We start from the raw sequence: 17027 nt of genomic DNA on the forward strand, positions 1-17027 counted from the left end.
TATGATGTGGCTCAAGGATGCAGAGTGGGATGGACACGTGATTTTATGATAGCTTAGACTGCTTGGAACGTATTAACTTTTAGAGTCAACATAGACAAGGATAAAAGAAGAAAGTTCCTGTGATCGGCATTACAATCCATTACTTTGCTGCCTTTGAGTTTCTTTACTTTTTCTAGTAACAAAATTTTTGCCTTGCCTTGTTTGGCTCTGGAATGTTGGTCTTGCTCACAGCCCTGCGATGAAGTTCCCAGTTCCAGTGTCTATCTCCGTTCAAATCTTGAGTCTATATTTTGCTTTACTGTTTATGTTTTCTTATTCTACTTCCAGGCTTAAACTCTGTCAAGTTCACCTTCAGCCTAATACAGTTGTAATACTTTCTAAATTAAGTGCTAGCAGTTCCCAAAATACAAACACCAAATTTATGAATGTCACTTACATTAAAAAGGCTGTCCCTTCTTGCTTCTGGGTGGCATCATCAGAGCTGTGGAAGGAAATTCTCTCTTCTCCATGAGGTTTTGGTAGGAGCATTCACATCCATCTTCTCAGTGGGAACTAATTTCCCATAGAAACCATTGCACGTGGTGGTCTAGCTCCCAGACCAGCCCACAAAAGCCACTTAATTCATAACGTAGCTGAAAGAGTTAAAAAAAAAAACCACAGCTAATAAAAAACATTTTTGCTAATGTGTAGTATTTAATTTTCATTAGGGGTTAAATTACAATGTTTCTATGGGAAAATGTTTGCTGCAGTTTCCAAAAACTAATTTACAAACAAACTCTTGGAAGAAAAATCTGATCTAAATTTAGAACTTCCTAGATTAGCTCTACTTTTCAGCACATATTTTTCCTTTTGTTTGCACAAGTTGTCTGGGGACGGGTTTACTGAGGCTGTCTCTGCAGGCAAAATCAAGCCATGAGGGGGGCACCTGTCTGGTGTAAGTGCCCCAGGTGTACAGAAGCTGAGGGAAAGGAGCTTCTGTAGCAAAAAAAAAGAGAGAGAGTTTTGGCTTTAACTTGAACTGATTCTTCTGGATTACTGTTAAAATGCTATCATCACTCTTCCTGTGTAGAACAAACATCAGATAGACTTTGAAAGTAGTTTCTCCCCTTCTACCTTCTCCATCATACAATCTGTGGTGAATATGAGTCTTCCTTAAGAAAACACACACACACTCACACACGCACACACACCCCCCAAAGAAAAAACCCCCAACTAAATAGTACAAAACCCAAACTTCCAGATTGGTACATCAGGGAGTGGTTCTCCACAATTAAGGCACCTGGAGTTACCCAGAACCCTTTGCTCTTGCAGCCTTCCTGCAGCAGCCAGGTTGTTCATATGAAAACGTGGGTTTGGGGCCTCTTTTCTGGTGTTCACCTGAAGGACACCTGAGTCTAATTAATCATAAATGAAAAGGCATCCTTGTGAATGTTACTCTCAGGACATGAGCCTGGCTTCTGGGCCAGGTGCTCTGGGGGTCCTTGCTCTCTGTGCCAAATCACTACAATAGACAAGGTGTGCCTTACACTGACACTGTAGATCTTTTGTTCATGAGGCTTGTTAAGTGGCATTTTATTTAAGCAATAATGACTGGTAGAGAGGGCATTTCCTGATACTTAATGACCAAGTGGAGGTATTGTGGGCCTGAGGCAATGCATATAATATGCTATTAAACTCTGAAATTTAAAAATGTAAAGAAAAAATAATTACCTTCTTATGCATGTTACCATGGATACTGAGTGTTGTTTATAGATTTAGTCTTTTCCTAGAGGTTAAAGTCCAGTTGAGCACCCAATAGGAAAGGAGAACTTCAGTCTCAATTTCCACTCACTTTAGAATGTTTGACATTACCTAGTTAGTGTATGTCTCTTTAAGAAGGTGCACGTCACCCCTGAAATAGGATATGTAACATGTGATATGGATTGCCATAATAAGTATTCATATTTTATTGAACAGTTTGGCAATCAGTATTTAAAATCAGCTAACCTTGTAGATAATCACGTTCTGTTTCCCTGGAGTGGCAGTAACTTTCATACCATTCTTTTTCCCCCCAAAGAATGAGCCATTTTTCAGTCTCCAAATTGCATGCACATATTTTATGCATTAGTCCCAGAAACACTTTTCCAGTTGGATGTATTATTACAGTGCATAACTCAGAGATTAACATTTAAGCATGAAGGAGAAAATACTCAGAGAAGCACCTAATTCTCCATAATTTATATGGTAGCTATTTGCTGTACACTTTTTAAAACCTTGGAACACTTTTTCTTTTCTAACTCTTAGGGAAAGATAGGGCATAATTAAATCAATTTCATGACACTGCAGAAGTGCTGGCCCAAATTAATACAACTAACTCGTCATCTAGTCCAGGGATAAAAGAACACTGAGGAAAATTTAAAGACTTAATTTCACCTGCAGCACCAAACTTTCTCCCACAAATATTTTTTCCATAGTTACCAGCAAGATTTATCTGCCTTTATTTTTTTATTCTATTATAATCAAAGAGTAATATAACAAGCCTTTAACCAATACTTAATACAGAAATACCATTCAATTATTCATTTATTTTTCTAATAGGTGTTTTTAAAGTGTACTGAGCTCTATCATGAGCCAGAGCTCAGAAGCATGGGGATGAAAAGGCCAAGCTCCCCACCCTTAAAGAAGTCTATCTGCTAAGGAGTCAGGCATGTAACAGAGATTACAGTTCTTTGCTGGAGGTGCTAAACTAGAGGTATAACAAGATGCATTGGGAGCACAAAGAAAGGTGACAGCAACTCTCCTGGGAATTCAGAATGGTTTCTTAGAGAAGGAGACATTTACTTAAGATGTAAACTGTAAAGCTCTAGATACAATTATAAAGCTATTCTTATTTTGTTTCCTTAACTATTCTTCTCTAGGAATACAAAGATGGAAGAATTCCTAAAAAGAATACAAGTCAGCTGGTAGTCAACTAAAGAAAATAAAAATGAGAGTGGTTACAAAGCTCATTTTAATACATCTCCCCTCCAGATTTCCTCCCAAATATTGCAATCTATAAACAGTGCTACATTTACATAGAGAACTATGTCTTGACACGGGGACATTAGGAGTCCCTGAGAAAAGGAGGTAGATACCCCTACTGTGTTGATTTCCACACTGACACGCTGTTAAGCCCTACATTTCTTGTCTTTATAAAAGTACATGAGGAAAATCCTGACACCTTCCTTTGAGTGATTTTTATCTGTACACATCCAAATCATGCTCATGCCAGTGTGATTTATCTAGATCCTTAGCATTACACTGGATAAGCCAAAAACCCAAGTTCTGAGTAGGAGGGAAATAAAGGGATCGAAGAGAATTCATTAGGGAGGTTTGCCTAGACCCTTGAGTTTGAGCAAGACCTTTCAGGATGTAATGAACATATATTCACAGAGAAAGGCTAGCATGGACGAAAACAGCCAGACAGTACCCAGCCAGTCCTCGGGGATTACAGAAAGCAGATTAGCTTCCCTGGAACAGAAGGGCCGGCTGGCTGGGGAGTAAGAAGAACTTAGATTGAAAAGATAAGGACAGGGTGGGGAGCAGATGGTAAATGGCCCCATCGTTAGCTGGAGGAGAGTAGATGGATTGGTAAATTCCTACTGTCCTCTGGACTCTGCACAGACATTGTCTGTGGATTGCTTTCCCTGATCTCCATCCCCACCCCAAGTGCCCCTGGCCTCATAGCACTTAAAAATGTTATAGGAGAAGCAGCCCAGGGCATAGATGGTCCACCAATGGCTTATCAGAGCCGAAAATGACAAAGTTATCTATACTGGAATAGTTTACCATTAGGTTAAACAGCAGCCTTTTCAATGGAAAAATCCAGGTGAAAGTGCAAATATTTTTTAAAGGAAGAGGAAGAATACTACAACAAGTATTCTGACATCGAAATGCATATTGATGAGGCAAACAGGAGGGCTGGGCTCAATATTCTCATAGACCAACCCCCACTGGTGCGGCTAAATCAATTGTGAAGGATGTCTGAGGAAGGTGGCCTAACCTAATCGAGAAAACACATGGGCCCAGATAAAGCGAGCACTGACTCAGGCTCTGACAGAGCCTGGCCTAAATCACTTGCCCTGATTGCTTCATTCTCCTCGCCTCTCCGTGCCATGTCCCTCCACTGCTCCCAGCCCCTGCGGCCCTCATTACAGAAGGAGAATGATGTTCCTGTGCTCTACCTTCAAAGTTGGGAGAAATAAGGGGATTTGTTCTTGCAACCCTTTTAACCAGAGACTATTAGAGCTAACCGGATATCCAAACCATGAAGGGCAGAGCAGGGGATAGTGGAAAGGTGGGGAAGAAAAAGGGGAGGCATAGCCCACCTGGCGCCATGTGCAATGGCAATATAACACGATGAATTAGCCCATATGCCCCTTTCAGTTAAAGATATGAGAAGTTTGATATCAAGTGGAAAACCTAGTTCACTTGCCTAAGAAGGATCATCTGAAAAGGGAAGAAAGTTCTCAATCCTTTACTCAAGTCAAACGAAGAGGCGTGCATGCCCAACCTCCATGTAGCCTTTGTCAGAATTTGCCTGTGAACATGGCCACTCAGGCTCATTACATGATGAGTGTCAGCAAATGATCAAGTGTGTATATATCTTTGCACTTGTCCCTTAATGATACTCAGTATATACTGTCCAGAAGAATTTGCAGCATAGTGTGAAGGCTTATCCTATTAAGTGTAGAGTGCTAAATTGTGCAAACTGGTTGAAGAGGCTTTCTGAACTACTTCCTCAGACCAATAAATTTGGGTCATGACAGAACGCAGAAGAACCACCTTGTTCTTTTCCCAAAGTCTCCTGAGATGGAACTTTCTTGCTGATGAGACAAGACTTGAACTTGAAATGGCAAGGAAGAAACACTTGCTTTGCTAATTTGTCGAGGCATCTGAGCAAACAGACGGCAGCTGGGGACATGACGATTCCACTTTCCTGATCTGCCCTGAGCTCCCCAAATCCTCCACAGAGCTTATAGAGCTGCTATTGGATGAATATGAAAAGAATCAATTCAAGAAAAGATTCATCGTGTTTGACAAAAATGAATCATGTTTTTAAGTTCCTACAGTTGCCCATGGAATGCAAACCTCAGTATATATCTGAATTATTAAACATTTGCTTTAACAGTGTGGTTCAGTTTCAAGAATTGATTAGGCTGAAAAAAAAAAGCCATGCAAAGAAGGCACAAACCCTTAGGGTTCTAGAAATGAATATATGAATCCACAAATTGTCCTAAAGCTTCCGATTGTGTATCAAAACTCAGAGAAACGTCTGCATCGACTGGGATCTGTGGAAATGCATTCTTTTTTATGAAGTGGCTAAAATTTAAACTTAGAATTTAAATCAGGATTGGAACTACTGGCATCTGAAGTGAGACGTGCCCAAACCAAATCTATTTAGGAATTCTCAAAAAAGAGCTCACTTTGCTATATGAGTATATACACATAATTGATCAATATCAATTGGCAACTATAGTAGCAAGAGGCTCATAATTATGGTTTGGCATAAATAAAATTGACTACTTTTTATAATCAAAGTACATATTTTCATTTGTAGGTCTCACCAGCCTATGAATACAAATCGTCTCACCTAGTGGTAACCTCAGTTTTACTGGCTGTTGTAGGTCATGCTCCCCAGGTACAGTTTGTTAAGGAGTGATCGTGGGATCAATACTTGTGAAGGGAGAGGACAGAAGCAGGATAAGACCCAGGGACAAGTTGAGATGTGATGAAGTGCCAGTGACAACATCAGACAACCAACTGAGCTCTAGACGTAGGGTAAGCTTTTTAGAATTGTCCCAAATTAAGGCAAGAGGGTTATTCAGCACAGGTTGTCAATGGAAGGTGGTATGAGTTTCAGAGCACTAAGCAGTTTTCTTTAGATGAGGCAAACCCTGCAGGCCAGGGGCCATCTTTTGACAGCACTCACAGGGGCTGGGGAATAAGACCATTCCTGAATAGGAGCCTTCCTAAATAGGGATCTGGACAATGCAGCAAAGCATCCGCCATACTCCACCCCTTGCGACACTTGGATCCTCTTCTTAAACGTTCTGGGAAAAGCTCCTCTGAGTGATCAGTGAGCATCTGCTCCGAGTGGGAACGTAGAAGAGGAAAGTTAGTGGGACAAATTATAGATAATAACGCTGCAGCTGGCTTCAGGGTAACAACTGATGCTCATCTGCTCCCTCTTCTGTTATCTACTGAAGATTTTCCTCATTCTCAACAAGCACCTCTTCTGATTTCAGTGGCTTTCCTGGGGGTAAGATGAGACCCTTATCCCTGATGGGTCTGAGCCCCTGGCTGTCATGTCCTCTCAGGTTGTAATCTATTTTCTGTCAAAGCTGGAGAAGGGCATAACAAGAGGAGCCCACGTAGATCACCTAGATTCTACGTTATTCCTCCACTCCCTGTATATAACAGTAGTCCTCTCTCTTCCTGGTGACCAGGTTTAATTATCACCTCATGACAGAACGTGTTGGCTCCTTGGCTCCAAGGAGCTAGAAGTGCTCATGGATCAGCCACACTTATAGTTCAATGGCATGGTTGCTGTGTCCCCTGTCAGAATAATTCCCGCTTTAAGAATCAGGACCTCCAAGCCCACAGAGCTCAGTGTCATGAGGACGGGAAGCCCAAATTCTTTTGGGAGTGATGCTTGGCAGGATGATTCCTGCCTCTACTCCTTGATTCCTGGATTCACGTTTTCTACCCATTGTGAACACAGCGCCATGTAAAGGTCTTTGATTTAAGGTGTGCCATGCCTCCTGGAGAACAGTGCCCCATCTTCACAGAGTGTCACCTTTGAGCTGGTGTTATCAGCGAAGCTTTCATCAGGTCTGTATACTATGCTCTGTCTGGCTGTTAGCTTCTAGGTGATATAGCATGAGATAGAGACAGTGGAGTCAGTCCACGGTCATGTACCCATTCCATTAACTCCTCTGCTGAAAAGTGTGTTCCTTGGCCTGGTGTGATATTATGTGAGATCCCACGACAGGCGATTTTACACTGTATAAGCCTTGGATTGTGGTGCTAGTGAAGGTCCTAAGGGCAGGAAACATCAACCCATATCCAGAATATGAGTCTGCATGTTAAAATGAATTGCTGTTTCTTCCAGGGTAGAAGATGTCCAAACAGTCTGCTGGACTGTCTGGTTGGTCTCCTTGAGGTATGGTGCTATATTGGGGAGTCACGGTCACTCTCTGCTGCTGGAATGTTAGCCATCTGGCAGTAGCAGTAGCTAGAAAAGCTTTGGTTAGTGGGTGTTCATGCTAGTGGGCCCTGTATCGCCACCATCCCTGCCACCATGGCTCTTCTATTCATGTGCCTGTTGTGCCGACACTGCAATGGCTGATGACAGATGCTGGCTGCTAACAATTTGTGAGCCATTTTGTCTACACGCATATTTAGTGCCTCTCTCTTATGGGTACTAACATGTATACCAAGACCTTCACCCTTTGTGCCCTCACACAGGTCCATGCATATGTCTACACCAGGCCTTCTTGTTGCCAATCTGCCTGTTTTTCTCTATCTAGGCCCCTACCCATAGGTCCAAGCTCAGGCCACTTCTTATTTCAATACAAAGTAGATGACCAGGGATACCACGTGTGGCTTTCCCTTGCCATTGGCTTTCAAGACAACCTCGAATGAGACTGTGGTGTGGACACTGTCCATTTTCAGCTGGCACCCACATGCAGAGTTGGCTCAGTCATGAAGCAAGCTTGAGTTCCTTCCTCTTTAATCGGCTGACCCTAAAGGACCCTTCATACAGCCATAGTTGTGGGCTGATGGGGAGGTGCTGGTGCAGGAACAGTGGGTGATGTGGAGCTCATGTGCAGCTTGAGTGTCCTCTGGTCCTGCTTGCACTTACTTCCAGAGGCACCAGTCCAATCTTACAATGGGTGGTTCCTGAGCCTATCCCATGATATGACATGGTGATTCTGACAGCACCCTGTCATGAGGGGCTACTTTGGCCACGCAGTCAGTTGGTGTCCATGATTAGGTGCTTTCTCTGTCTCTACTAGGTCCCGCAATGCGCTATAGCTATTGTGAAAAAGTTGTAGAATTCTCTGCTGCAGATGGCAGAGTTTTGCTCTGGAATCCTGGGTTTCTACATTGTGATTTTCCCACTTGGACTTGTCACAAACTCCACATGGCATCTTTTTACACTACTGATAACTCGAATACCAGAACCTTGTTGGCTCAAACGGCCCGAGTGGAAAGGGCTGTTTGCACCACAGCCTAGACATGGTGCAGCGTCCTCTCTTAAATCTATTAACCTTTGAATGGTGAAGCAGTATTCCCAGGTGTGGAATATGCTGCTTCCAGAACTCAAATGCACTCATCAGGCTTTGAGTTTCTGTCTTTGTGGTGGGAGGAGTAAGATGCAAAAATTTGTCTCTTACTTTGGATGGGATGTCCTGGCATGCCCCTCACCACTGCACCCATAAAAACTATACCAATGTGGCAGGTCCCAGAAGGAAGCAGGTAGGAATCCAGTGGCTTATTAGTGATTAAACAAATTTAATAGTCTCCAAATGAAGACAAAGATTTTCTACTGCTATTTTTAAAAACCATGATATTGTTATCATTTTAAAAAGCTTCACCACATGGTAAGAGTATTATATGTGACTTTGGGACATTAGGCCATATGATTATTTTTAAAGGCCTACTCACACTGATCTTTGCTTATTTATAGCCCACAAATCCATAAACGGAGCAAGATAAAATGAACAAATAAAAATCTGAGGAGGAAGTTAAAAATACAGATTGGAAAAATTGAACAGAGCCAGGTTGAAGCTAGTAGACACAAGCACAGGGCCAAAGTTGCTGACCAGTTGCCAGATGAGGACTGCAGACTTCATTCTGGGTCCTGCTGTGGCTGAAGCAAAGGCAGCCATGACTACCAGTCCCACTAAGACCTACCACATCCAAAGCAAGGACTGAAGTAGCCCCCTTAACCATTTCACAAACATATAACTGGATGAAGACTCCCACAGTGAAAAGAGGAATGGAATTAGGGTGTAAAGATAGCTTAGACATATAACTCCATTTGGTAAAAAATAATGTCAGAATGACTTGGTCTTAGCCTGGGTCTCCTTAATGGCAGATCTTGAGACAAAGGATTGAGTACAAATGCTTTATTTTTAAGGGATGAGTAAGGAGTAAGGAGTAAGAATGAAGCAGAGAAGGATGGAAAACCAACACCAGGATGAGTAATGAGGCTGGTCACAGCCCCTGGCGAATGGTTGCTGACTTCTTCTGGGCTGCCAGGGGAGTTGCATGAAAGACATCGCAGGACTGTCCATCCAGGGGAAGAAAGGAAAGCATTTATCCATTAGTACTTATGCTTCATCGGTCGAAGGTTTGCCCACGAAATGTACTCCCCTGCAATTCAGGGTTGGTCACTGCACAGGTCCTACGGGCTCAGAGAAGCTCCAGAGAAGACTCTGGAAGCTCCAGCGGGGTGTGAGGCATGGACATGAGGCAAGGCCCTTTCAGGCTGTAACTACAGAAAGGCACCTGCTCAGAGTCCCCGTCAATGGCTGGAATAAGGGACAGGGAACATCAAGGGTGAGTGGTGGTAGCCAACAGGTACCCGATGCACACTCTAGATCTAAAACTGGATGTTACTTTTATAGCACCTTCTTAGAGAGAATCTTTTGATCTTTAGCAAATTGCTGATCCCTAAGTGGTGACCCCCTGTAGGAGTTAAGTGATGTCAGGATATTTGGGCCCAGCACTGTTCTGGGCATCAAGATTCTATTTATAAAAAGAGCCAACATTTTAAAAAGTATGTTCTATTCTTCCTGTTTCAAAGTAGGACAGTTTCATGGATGCATAGGTGGTTGTATCTAAAAACAGATATACTGCAAACATCTAGTCTAGCAAACTCTGTCCAAATAAATGCCCTTGCAGAAAATAAAGAGTTAAAGGAGTAAAACTGTTGATATTATACATATGAATATGTGGATATTATACGTATGAATATGTGTCATTTTCAGAATACCTTTGAATTTCCAGCAGCAGCTTTCTTTTAGGCTGGACATTTTAAGTGCAATTATAAACAATGTGAATTTTCACACTGTGGTCTAACATATAGCACCTGAAAAAATTCAGTATAGGTTTTTTATTTCCCCAGCGTCAAATTAAGCTGTAATAAACAAGGCAAGACAGATCCTATTTACTTTTTCATTGTAAGTAGGTCTCTATTATTTAAAATCATATGGTCTTCTGGATCATAACCCTGTTGCTGAGGAATTTTGCACTTGGCTACTAAATCAGTCCTGGGAAAAAAATCTGAATCTTGATATACAGCTGCTCCACTGCTCTGTTAGAGAAAAAAGTGTAATGAAATGGCAACTTAAATTTACTGAGGGACTGCTCAGCAAATGCTGTTAAAGAATTGGAATCCTTCTAGCTGGAAAGGCAATGATAGACATGGAATGTTTCACTTGAGGTCAGAAGGCAGCAAGCAGAGAAAAACTCATCCCCCAGGCCCTGGTCCTCTGTGATCCCTCTTCACTTACAGGAGTCTTAGTTAAATCAATCTTTTAGAATGTAGATATTCAATTTTTACTTAATCAATTGATAGCATTTAAGTAAAATGTACACCCATCATGAGAACTGTAAATACATACAAGAGCTTTTAAGATCTTAGCACCACCACCCTAAGTTAGGTACTGTTCTCTCTGTTCACACATAAAGTGCCTGAGACCCACAGAGGCTAAGGACTCCAAACTCACACAGCTAAACCGTGGTAGAGCTGCATTCCAGCTCCAGCAGTATCACCGTGCCACCAACTCCTCCTTAATCTACATCCTCCAATTCTCGCCTTACAGTCAAAAACACAAGGAACAAATTTGTCGCATGGTGTAACAAAGAAACCAAGTGGAAAAGCCAATCTTCATGCTGGCAAATTAATCTTGTTTAGCTCTCCCCACAGCAGCAAATTCCCCCTCCCAGGGCCTAAGAGGGGTTGGGAGAAATGGTGCGGCAAAGTTACCGTTTAGCGTCATTCCTATCCCCCAGCTGCAAAACGTTACTAGATGCTCTTTGAAACCAACAATTTGGGTTAGGACACTGTACATGAGCATATTGAAAGCTCTGAAGTCCTGCAGTCCAGGAACCTGTTTGTCAGGGCTCAATCTGTCTCCCTCAAACTTATTTCATGATAGCACGTATCTCTTTTTGAGGAGTCCCTACCTCACACTGATTCTGCAAAAGACAGGTGTGGAATCCCTGGGTGGCAGAACACCACAAAATAATAAATTCTCAACCAGGGCCATTCTGTTCCCACGTGGGACTTGAAGAGTGGAGTAGTCACAGCTTGGCCCCACATCCTGAACAGAAAATGTATGAATGGGTTTCTTATGAACTTAAGAAATGTCTGATTATTGATCAGTTCACCAAATATTTAGGGGGCACGGTGTGGCAGACACTGTGTTGGCTATGGTGACTCTATCCAGCAATAAAAAGTCCAGTTTCCTCCTCTAGAAGCTTAGAGTTGAACAGGGATGATGAACTCTGTCCACCTGTACATGTCATACGTATCACAAAAGACAAGTGCCAGGTGCTACAAAGTCACTTAATGGGACAATCTTATCTTGTCAAGGCACCAGGGTTATGACATTTCACCTGAAGCCTGAAGAATGAGGAGGTAAAGCGGGTTGGGGGAATTCATTCCTATCAAGCACTTACCACCCAGAGCCCTGGTTACTATTTACCTAGACACAGCGCCTCTCACAAAGAGGCCACATCTTGAGAGTCTTGCTTCTTTATATCCCAATTCCATTGCCTGATATCTGACACACACAGGGGTACTCAATACATTTGTGAAAGGAAGATGCTGAGGGAGGAAGGGAGGAAGGGAGGGAAGAAGGAAAAGAGGCAACAGAGTAATTAACTAATGCCTAGTCTTGTGTACAAGTTCATTATCCACAATGTCTTGTTTTGTCCTATTAAAAAAAGAGAGCAGTTATACTAATTGCTCACAAGGAGCCTTCCACACACACACACACACACACACACACACACACACACACACACACACATTAATTTTGTCTCTAAACATTTGTGTTCCGTGGTGGAGATACAATAAGATGCAGTGCCTGTATTCAAGGAGCTAATGATGTAGTAGTGGAAACGCAACAAAAATGCAATTCGTTTGCCCAAATATGAAGCAAAAAAGGCAGGATGAGTTCTGATGTCAACTGTCGAGCCAGGATTTTGCCCTTGCCCACTGACAGCCAGCTTTAAAACTGCCAGCGCAGAGCACGAGGGAGGGCAGAGCTAGGATTTCGCATTCTGGTTGCAATAAATTTTCCTGCCCATCTCGTTCTTCCCAGCAATATTGGGAGAGCCAAAATTCCAGGAGAGCGGCCGCGGGGCTGCCTAACCTTCCGTGCAGAGCGGGGTTCGGAATCCAGCTCGCTCCAAGTCCCCACTCCCCGCCAGCGCAGCCCTCTCGTCTGCAAAGCCGGGATACATCAGTGCGTCGCTGGCGCTAGGGGACCTGCGTGCCCACTCCGTCGACCCGCCCCTCCTCGCATCACGTCACCTGGGTCACGTGAGTGACCGGGCCCCACACCCCCCCGCCGTTGCTGCCAGACTCAGCTGCTCGCCTCTGAACTGGGGAGCTGGGGGCGGGCGGCGCGTCTGCTCGGCCTCAACCCATCCCATCCCCCCGGAGCCAGAGGACAGCGTCTAGCAAGGGGCTCCGGTGAAATTGGAACCAGCGTTCTAAATTAAGGGGAGCAGATGTCCCTGTGTTGCTCGGGAGGCCTGGGTGGCCTGCTGTTCAGACAGAAATCGTTGAGGCACTGACCTTCCGGGGCTGCTGTCAATCTCCGCGTGCAGATGGCCAGCCGAGCCCTGGCCGCGCCTCTGCATGGGAAATGCGGTAGCGGGGGGGATCCGGGCAGCTAGAGAGAAAAGTCTGCGTGGGGGGTGGGGCGAAGGCCCGGGGGAGACAGAGGGCAGGAGAGAAAGGCCTGCCCCGCGCACAATGGAGCCCCCGTGGCGGCCCCTCGGAGGACAATGCGTCCCCCGGGACCCGCGGTCGGCTGCGCCAGGTCGGCGGCCCCGCTCCAGCTGCCTCTTCAGAACAAGGCGGTGCAAATGTGCCCACTTGATTCTAAATCCTCTTAGGCACTCTCCACGTGAACGAGAAAAGGGGTGGCCTGACAATCCTTTACAAATCGGAGGCCTGGGAACCCTGGTGCTCTGCAAAATGTCTGCACCACGCATGCAAATGGAGCCTATCACTTGGAGAAATAGGCAGTCTTTCTGCCCTGAGTCCCTGAACAAAACCAAACAACGCATTCAGTAAACACTCCTATCCGGCCCTTCACTGCCACACGGGGATCTGAAAATTTTTCAGGGTGTTTCCCCTGGAAGAAACTTCCTACTAAATGTTCAGAGAAGCCAGCTGAGCTGGGCAAAATTATTAGTCACCCAGGTATTTACACTGTTTTTCCTATTTCCTTTCTCTCTTGGCCTCTGTGGTCAGTAGTATAAAATTCCTAGGAACTCCCACCTAAACACCAGCTTCCTGTTTATGCTCTCAGTGGCTTTAATGTTTAGCTGTTAAAAGCAGTTGACCAAGGCTGTAAGGAACAATCAACAGAGGTTTGCAGGTGAAAAAGAAAAAAAAAAAAAACTCAAATGGGTAGGTCGAAGGTCCAGGTTCACTTTTAATCACTTATGTCAAAATCACAGAAGGGAAAAGGTAAAATTAAAGTGTAACTTAATGCCTAAGATCTTGGTTCAGTTTCATTTGGCCCCTGGGTCTACATGAACCTATAAAATATGATACACTAGTCTAAGGTATGTATATTTCCATTTCATTTCTAAGACCTTTTTTTTCCATGTGGCATGACATTCCTTTGTTATAGAAGGTTAAAGTTCACACATAAGCACAGCCTGCGTGCTCCTGTGAGTGCCTTACACCTTGCCATGGCTGTTCTTCTTAAGTTCCTGCAACAAAATATTGCATTGATGTAGGTCCCTGACTTGCAGCCTCCCTGACCTGGAAGAGAACCTTATAGGGCACCTCCTCCAGCCCTTTTCTGATACAGAATTCCCTGTACAGTTCCCAAAGAGTGAATAGCGATTCTCTAATAGAAACCTCCTAGAATTCCGTACCTCAGATGATAGCATCTTTCCTTGACAATCTTATATTTTTATAAAAGTTTTCTATATATATACCTGGAATCTGTCTCTACATATGGTGACACGCAGAATAAATCTAACTTCTCTTCCTCGTGATATTACCCTCCAAATATTTGGAGACACCTCTCATGCCCCTTAGAGTCTTCTCCCAGCTAAACATCCGCAGATCCGGCAGCAGTTTCTCCCATGGGTTCTGAGTCTTCCACACCATCCCGAGTTATCTAGAGATGTCAGTAATGCCAGACTCAGTTATGAAGCCCAGGAAAGAAGGAAAAAGCTGTGTTGCGTTGCGGGCTAGCACTGTGCTTTTCATGTCCTCACAGTTTGTCCTCCCAAAACCCCTCTTAGTGGGTCCTATTGTTATTCCTCTTTTGGAGGTTTAGAAGTCAAATAATCCACCCAAGGCCACAGAGATAGTGAGTTGTAGTGAGGCTTCTAACCTGTGACTTGCTCTTTACATTATACAAAACTGCTGCTCTACAGTCACAGAGTTAAAGCGAGGTCCTGAATTTGTTTTTTAGCGTAATCTATGATATACAGCTTTAATTCAAGGCCAGTTTGTATACATCATATTTATACAACTACAAAAACTTTTCAAATACAAGTTAAGAACTTTAAAGGGGTAAAAAAAGTTCTCTCTGGAAGCAAATGAAACAGAAATTCCAAGTAAAAGCCAAAAGTCATCCCAAACATGCTTTTATTCCAATGGCATTACTTAACAGCAAAGTGTTATATTATCCCTGAATTTCCTGCCTGGGCTAAGAAGGTTAGGCAAGGCTCTTGATCCTATTTAAATTGTTGCATGTATTTCAGCTCAATCACAAGCAATGCTATTACCCCCTGACTCATGCCTGCTCTCCAATATGTCAGTTAGTCAAGAAAGAGGGAAAAATGTATTTCCCATGCACACACTGTAATTTTTTTCCAGCGTCGCTCTGCCTGCCAGAATAAAAGTAAAACCACAGACAGAAGATTTAGATCAGCCTTTTGATCACCCTGCTGCTATTTCACAGTTTTAGGAAGGGTTGGACATCAAACACTTAAACTGTCATCTACACATTCTGTCTCAGAATAAAGCAGCATTGGCAAGTACCCCTGCTAACTTATTTTCTATCCCAAAATGTTGGAAGCACTTTCTCTCCAGGAATACACTCTATGGAAGGCACATTGAATTAGTGGAGTTAGTTCTGAGAAGGGTTCTTAGTCTACAGTGAACTGTCATGTGCTAACATTCGGCTAGGTGGACTCTGCACCTTAGCAGGATGTTGCTGAGATGTTTAGATTTTTCTAATTTGCTTGCTATTTTAAATAGTGCCTGAGAGATCTTTCTTACACTCCTATCTAAAGTACCCCCTAAATCACTATCACAGGAATCTATTTTCTTCATGGTATTTATCAAAGCCTAATGCTTTATTTGCTTACGTGTTTGTTTATGGTCTACCTTCTTTAGATCATGACTTGTACATGAGACAAGTAACCTCGACTATCTTGTTTATTACCTGGCACATAGTAGGTCCTCAGGAGATATTTTTTGAATGAATACATCTTCTGTGCATATATATTGTTTCTCTTGTACAATTCTCTCCTTAAAATATATTATTTGAGTGGTCAAATTCCTAGAGACAGAAACTAGAATATAGTTATCAGGAGCTGAAGGGAGAGGGACTGGGGAGTTAGTGTTTAATGGGTACAGAGCTTCAATTGGGAAAGATAATAAAGTTCTGGAGATGGATGGTGGTGATGGTTGCACAAGAATGTGAATGTACTTAATGTCACTGAACAATATACTTGAAAATGGTTAAAATGATAAATTGCATTGTATACCAATTTTACCACAATAACAATAAATAAATTTTTGAAATTCTTGGGCTAAGAGTAAGTACGTATATATTAAATTTGGTATGTATTACCAGACTTCCTGGCAGAACTCATGCTAATTTACATCCTAACTATCAGTGAGTGCATGAGAATATTCATTTCCCAACACACTGCCAACACTCTTTTCTCAATCTCTTTGGTCTTCATGTTTGATAGGCACACACATACACTCACACTTTAATTATTGTTTTATTTGTGTAACTGTACTTATTATTAAGAGTCAAGTATATTTTTATATGTTAGGTATTTCTTCTTTTGTGAACAGCCTATATGTATCCTTTTGCATTTTTATTGGGCTTTTGTTTCCTTTTATTGATTTTTAGGGGCTCTGTGTATAGGAAAGATAATAACTCTTGGTTTGGTCTATTATATAGTTTGCAAATAATTTTTCCCAGTTCATTATTTCTCTTTAAATGTTATTTGTGACTTGTTGTGATATGAAATTTAAAATTACATGCTATATCAATACAATCTTGGGGTAAAAAATACCCTTCCTCATTCCAAGATTTTAAAAATATTTATCTATGTTTTATCCAGTATATTTGTGGCTTTGTTTTTTATACTTAAATATTTGATGGATCTATATGTTGATGGTAAGAAGTAAGGTAAAGATCCAACTGAATTTTCTTTTAATTAACTAGTATTTTTTATCATTTATTAAATAATTCATGTTTTCTCTGAATAATTTGAAATGACATCTTTTTTTGCAATCCTTAGTTCTATTTCATTGATCTATTCCAGCACCTAGACCATGTTATTTTATACAGTAAGCTACCAATATGGTTAGATGGTGCCTTTTGCCATAAATCCTAGACTAGTGACTAACCCTAGATTATTAACTAACCTTTGTATTTGGGAATTAATTGATTATTGGAAAATTTTTAAACTTTGTAAATTGTAAATTGGAAAGGTATAGCCAGGTACAGAATTCCCTCCACTGGGAGTAAGCAAGGAAAATAAAA

General features: G+C 42.4%; 1 protein-coding gene across 3 annotated transcripts in view; it reads right to left on the reverse strand.

The window, feature by feature from the left end:
- Window positions 1-13367, reverse strand: part of ZNF438 (zinc finger protein 438) — a 260413-nt gene extending 247046 nt beyond the window's left edge. For all 3 annotated transcript variants that reach the window (XM_019661624.1, XM_019661622.1, XM_019661623.1), the window contains exons 1-2: window positions 12842-13367; window positions 437-632 (exon numbers count right to left, since the gene is read on the reverse strand). The gene's annotated coding sequence lies outside the window, so the exon portion shown is untranslated. The remainder of the gene's footprint in view (window positions 1-436; window positions 633-12841) is intronic.
- Window positions 13368-17027: the final 3660 nt, after the last annotated feature.

The sequence above is a fragment of the Hipposideros armiger genome, unplaced genomic scaffold, assembly GCF_001890085.2.
Source record: "Hipposideros armiger isolate ML-2016 unplaced genomic scaffold, ASM189008v1 scaffold_356, whole genome shotgun sequence".
Classification (NCBI taxonomy): Eukaryota; Metazoa; Chordata; class Mammalia; order Chiroptera; family Hipposideridae; genus Hipposideros; species Hipposideros armiger.